The sequence below is a fragment of the Erinaceus europaeus genome, chromosome 2 (assembly GCF_950295315.1).
Source record: "Erinaceus europaeus chromosome 2, mEriEur2.1, whole genome shotgun sequence".
Taxonomy (NCBI): Eukaryota; Metazoa; Chordata; class Mammalia; order Eulipotyphla; family Erinaceidae; genus Erinaceus; species Erinaceus europaeus.
The window spans coordinates 52,341,234-52,347,738 of NC_080163.1; the positions used below are offsets into that span (position 1 = coordinate 52,341,234).

The 6,505-nt window shown below is 39.7% G+C and overlaps 1 pseudogene; it reads right to left on the reverse strand.

Annotated features, from left to right (window-relative positions):
• Positions 1-3,631: 3,631 nt before the first annotated feature.
• LOC132537110 (U2 spliceosomal RNA) lies at positions 3,632-3,776 on the reverse strand (annotated as a pseudogene).
• Positions 3,777-6,505: the final 2,729 nt, after the last annotated feature.

A 6,505-nucleotide genomic window follows, 5' to 3' on the forward strand; every position in this document is an offset into this window, starting at 1 on the left:
ATGATTTGGTTCTATAGCTAATCTGAAAGCAGGAGTGGGAAGGTCTTTCAGCCCGGACATGATACTTCAGTCCATCTCATGAAAGATGGTTTGCCAAAGTTGGAGTTCTGGTTATCCCAAATCTCTAGGACTTTTCAGAACATCTAGAAGGCCCCTATAATTCCATCAAATTCATTGATTATGGCAGGAAAGTTCTGTTACTTCCCTATCCAGCTCAGTTGGAACCTAGTGAACAGAGCAGGCTTTGGCTGGTGATTTCATACCTGCTGCTCTGAATTTTCAGGTTCTTAGTTTTTGTAGCATGTTTCTAGATGTGAACCCCAGAAAGACTAAGGGAAGATGTTCTTAGGGGAAAAATAATGGAAAGAAAATTTCACATACAGGAAAGGAATCTGCAATCACAACTCAGCATTTCATTAGAAAGAAAACAGGAGACAACTATCAAGTATACTGTACATTCTCCTCACCAGACTCATAGACAATGATTGTTTAATGTCCTGAACATCAAAGCATTGACTAAAGCAGCACTAGCAAAAGCTTTTCAAATGAAGACTCTCCAAAGACAGCTTCATAGGGGTCAGGTGATGGCACATCTAGTTAAGCACTCACATTACAGTGCCAAGGACCCAAGTTCAAGCCCCTGGTGTCCATTTGCAGGGGTAAAGTTTCCTCAGTGGTAAAGCAGGGCTGCAGGTATCTCTCTGTCTCTCTCCTTCTCTATCACGCTCTCCCCTATCAATTTCTGTCTCTATCCAATAATAAATAAACATTTTTCTAAAGATAGCTTCATAATTGCCTAAGCTTGATGGGTTCTGGGTGACTCATTCTTCCTATTAGGGTCATCATACAGGGAGACTATGATCTTTCATTTGCTTACCACTCTATCCCAATTGCTTTACAGTTTTTAAAACACAAGCATTCAGTATTTTATTAAACAACTTAATAATAGAAACATACATTAAGAGATGATTATAGCTTTGCAAAAGATTTACTGTAAGATTCCTCTGGAGAGTGAACCTCCATTAGACATGTAAAAGCTGATGCCACAATTTTTTGTTGTTCCAGATAGTGGTGATGCTGCAGATGAAATGTTGGGCTTCACACATGCAAAGCACATCATGTCCCACTGAGACTCTACCTAAGTCCACAATTTGAAATCTCATTTGTACCAAACTTATCTAATCAAACACCTATTGCATGAAACGACTAATCTGCATGCCACACAATCCTTTCACCTAAAAATAGAGAGAAATGTTCCTTACAGAAGAATGACAACTATTTATACAAAATAAATGACTGCATGCTTTTTAAAAGTCATCATTTTATATACCTCCTAACATAATTTATGCAGAGAAAGGGCCTTACTAGAATTAACAGGTCAAAAAAAAAAAAAGACTGGGAATTGGATACTCCCAGTGCCAAAATACGACAGATTTCTAATTGCAAAAGAAATTATTATTTTTTGTTTTTGTTTTTTTACAAAAAGCACTTATAAGCTCTGGCTTATGGTGGTGGGGAGGGTGGAGGTTGAGCCTGACTTTGGAGCCTCAGGCAAGAGGGTCTGTTTAACCATTATGCTATCCACCCCCACCTACAAAAGAAATTATTTATCTTAACTCTAGACAATTCTATAAATATATTATAGAAATGTATTTTTATAATAAGAATGTCTGAGTGTATTTTGTTAAGTGTATTTTCAACAAAACTTAGAAGATATATTGGTGTATCTATAATGGCACTTCTGGAAGTGATGAAAATGTATCTTTTTTCTTTCTTTTTTAATATTTATTTATTATCTTTTGTTGCCTTTGTTATTTTATTGTTGTAGTTATTACTGTTGTCATCGTTGTTGGATAGGACAGAGAGAAATAGAGGAGGGGAAGACAGAGAGGGGGAGAGAAAAACAGACACCTGCAGACCTGCTTCACCACCTGTGAAGCGACTCCCCTGCAGGTGGGGAGCCAGGGGCCCAAACCAGGATCCTTCTGCCAGGACTTGCACTTTGCACCACCTGTGCTTAACCCACTGCACTACTGCCTGACTCCCAAAAATATATCTTTAAAATGTAGAGTTGAACACTAATTCCAAAGGAATCATAGCTGTACTATTGTCAAAGAATGGAAGTAACTAACCTAAGTGCCCATTGAGAGATGACTGAGTAAAAAAGTTATGATATATATTCAATGAAGTACTACGCTAAAATTTAAAAGGATGATATTGTACCTTTTGGAACAAACTGGATGAAACTGGAGGCTATTATTAAGCTAAGTGAAATAAGAGATAAATAATTAGCAAATGGCTTTTGTTTAAACGTTTGTTTGTTTTTGCAATTTTGTTTGCAAACTTGTTAAGAGAAAAACATGTTAAATAACCAAACTGCATATAAGACTTTATGAGAACTATCTAGGGAGGTTATAGGGTGGAGTGAGAACTTTAATGGTGGCTGCAGTATGAGACTATGCCCCTACATTCTTGTAATCTTATAAAACACTATTAAATCACTTAAAATATTTTAAATGGAGTTTTAATATTCATCAAATTAAGTATCACTGCAGCAAACTGATATTCTGTACCTCTTGATACAATGCAATAGGAAGTAACCTAGATGTCAATAAATCTCTAGACCACACTGTCCAACAGAAATATAAGAGCCACAATATACATAATTTTTAATTTTCTAGTAACCATGTTTTTAAAAAATGAAAAGTGAGTGGAACTTGTTTAATGTATTTTATTTACCCAATGTATTCAAATATTCTAGTATATGAAATAAGAGAAATGAGCTATTTTCTATTCTCTTTGTGATACTAAGTCTTTCAAATCTGAAGGACATTTTACATTTTGAGCACACCTCAATTCACACTAGTCACATTTCAAGTGTTCTACAGATACAAGTAGTGAAAGGTTAAATTCCTGGATAGCACAGCTCTATATCTATCTAACTCAAGCATAAAGAAAACAAGGACTAGAAGAACAAATTACCACCCACTTCTCCAAAGTAAAAATGCAGTCAGTATTCCTTTGTCACATTCCTGCGGCTCTTAGGAGTGAAGATCATGCCCTATCTTGCTTTTTGTGTTTCATCTGTGTGGGGTTCTTCCCCAGCCCTACTTTCTGACAATTAAGCTCTAAGCATAGCTGTGGGCACTTAGAAAACTTAATTGATGTGCAAGTCTTGGGTGGCAAGTTTAATTTTCTAGTACATTTATAAAGTTATATCTAAATATGTTAAAATATATATACACACACACATAGCCTCCAGGGTTAGCACTAGGGCTCAGTGCCTGCACTATGAATCCACTGTTCCTGTTCCCATTCTTTTGATTTTTTTTTTTTGACAGAACAGAGAGAAATTGAGAGGGCAGGGAGAAATAGAGAGGGAGAGAAAAAGACAGACACCTGCAGATCTGCTTCACTGCTTGTGAAGCGACCCCCTAAACACACGGCAGGTAGGGAGCTGGAGGCTCGAACCTGGATACTTGCATAGGTCCTTGAGCTTCCTGCTATGTGCCCTTAACCTGGTGTGCCACCACCCAGCCCCCAAAAGGAAACATTTTAACAAAGGATCAGCTAACACTGAAAACCTACCAGAGTCAGATACATAAATAACTAGCGAACACTAGCATGACTAAATAAATTCTTTTTCAAAAGTAGATGGACATGACCACCACAATGTGTAGAGGATATGAGAATATGCCAAATATGCTCCTAGATTCTAATAATAACTATTATTATTATTATTACACTTGATCTTAGCCAGAAGGCCGAGAAGCAATATATTATTATCATTATTGTAAAATAGATACAGAGAGGCAGAGAGAGTGAATGAGTTCACAACACCAAAGCTTCCTTCTATGAGTTAGGGGCCAGACTCAGACCTGGGCTGCACACACAGTAAAGCAGCACACTATTTTGTCACTACTACCGCCCGACTCCCAAGATTTTTTTAAATTTTATTTATTTATTTTCCCTTTTGTAGCCCTTGTCTTTTTTATTGTTGTTGTAGTTATTATTGTTGTTATTGATGTCGTCATTGTTAGGACAGAGAGAAATGGAGAGAGGAGGGGAAAACAGAGAGGGGGAGAGAAAGATACACCTGCAGACCTGCTTCACCGCCTATGAAGCAACTCCTCTGCAGGTAGGGAGCCGGGGCTCCAACTGGGATACTTCCACGGGTCCTTGTGCTTTGCACCACTTGAGCTTAACCTGCTGCGCTACTGCCAGACTCCCCCAAGATTTTTTTTAAATATTTATTTATTCCCTTTTGTTGCCCTTGTTTTATTGTTGTAGTTATTGATGCCGTTGTGTTGGATAGGACAGAGAGAAATGGAAAGAGGAGGGGAAGACAAAGGGAGAGACAGACACCTGCAGACCTGTTTCACTGCTTGTGAAGCGACTCCCCTGACAAACCGTGACCCTTACGCAGGTCCTTGCGTTTTGCACCACATGCGCTTAACCCACTGAGCTACCACCCCACTCGCGATCCAAGAATTTTTTTATTATTTTATTTCCCTTGTTGTTGCCCTTGTTTTTTATTGTTGTTGTAGTTATTACTGTTGCTGATGATGTCGTCATTGTTGGATAGCACAGAGAGAAATGGAAAGAGGAGGGGAAGACAGAGAGGAGGAAAGAGAGATGCCTGCAGACCTGCTTCACTGCCTGTGAAGCAACGCTCCTGCAGGTGGGGGGGGGACTGGAACCGGGATCCTTACACCCATCCTGGCACTTTGTGCCATGTGCACTTAACCTGCTACACTACAGCCCTACCCTGATCCAAGAATTTTTAAAAGATTTAATGAAAAAAATTTAATAATCACATGTATATAGATAGGACCGGGGTAGCAATTCCAGGGGTTCAGCTTGAGACCTCATGCTCTTAGGTTCGACATTCCAGCTATTGGCTGTCTCTCAGATCTGAATGCAAGAATTTTCATGATATTATAGCCCGTTTACTTGCCTCTTTGGTTTTTCCCTTGCTCCTCCAATAAAAAACATTCCATTTCTGGTGTCTCTCCCAAATTCGCCGTACAATCATTTCACCTCTGAACCCATTATCCACACTTGTCTAAAAGATAGGAATGTGGTCCTGTTCTCCTTCGACTGCTTCTGTAACCCTGTTCATCCCTCACTTCCCACCTGGCATTGTGAACTCCTGCCTCTTGGGACCTAACAGACCTGAGAAAACTGGCTTTAGTCAAACACACTTCTGTTTTCTATGGATGTATTTCTGAATTCATATGCATTTCTACTGAGTAAGCGTTGCTGCAATTAACCAGACCTGGAGAGACTACCGCTCCAATTCAGTTCTGCTGCTAGCATGTGGGATTTGAAACACTTGGTCTCCAGGCTTGTCTTCACATGGCCTCTCTCTCTGCTATTCCTTTAGCATATCGTCTACATACCTCTGTTCCAGATCCTCCTCCCTAAAATGCTTTTCCCCCAGACTATCCACTAACAAAACTACATAAACATTTACCCATGGACCTGCAAATACACATCTAGACATGAGATTCAACTCTACAAATATTCAAATATAAATATTCAAATATTCACATATGCAAAGTTACTCATTATAGAATTCAGTACAGGTTCTATAAAATATGGAGAACTTAGAAACTATAGTACTAGGCTGGGGAAAAAGCATAATGATCATACAAAAGACTCTCCTGTCTGAGGTTCCAAGGTCCCAGCACCACCATAAGCCAGAGCTGAATAGTGCTCTGGGATAAAATTTAAATATTTAAATTAAAACCTATAGTATGCCTTTACAATAGTCTTAACACAAGTGGAAGAGACAGGAAGGGAAGAAAGGAAACTCAAAGCAGGGGCCAGGCTATGATGAACCTGGCTAAATGCACATATCACCTTGCGAAAGGACCCAGGTTCAAGTCCCCGCTCCCCACCTACAGGGGAAGATTAAATGAACAGTGAAGCAGGTTTGCAGGTGTCTTTCTCTCCCCTCTCTTTTATTATTATTATTTTTATTGCCATCGGGGTTATCGCTGGGACTGAGTGCCGGCACTATAAATCTACCACTAGCAGCAGCCATTTTTCCCCTTTTGTTTTTATTTGACAGGCAGAGAGAAATTGAGAGGGGAGAAGAGATAGAGAGGAAGAGAGTGAAAGAGACCACAGCAGTCAAGCTTCCTTCACTATGGTGGAGGCCAGGCTCAAACATGGACAAGGCACACAGCAAAGCAGAGCATTATCCAAGTAAGTTATTTCAGTAGATGAAGATAAAAAAAAGTAAAGAAGGCCAGTTGTTTCCCCTGCTAGAATGTACACCCTGCTGTGTGTGAGGCCCTGGGTTTGAGTGCCAGTGTAAGGGAGCACCATGAACAGCACCAGAGGCGCTGTGGTATCTTTACCCTATTTCTCCCTTTTCTTCTCAACATAAAGAATGAAATTCGAGAAGGCAGCTGGGAAGATAGCATAATGGTCATATTTTAATGCCTGAGGTAGTGAGGTCCCAAGGAGTGAGGAGAGGAGGAGAGATTGGGCTGGA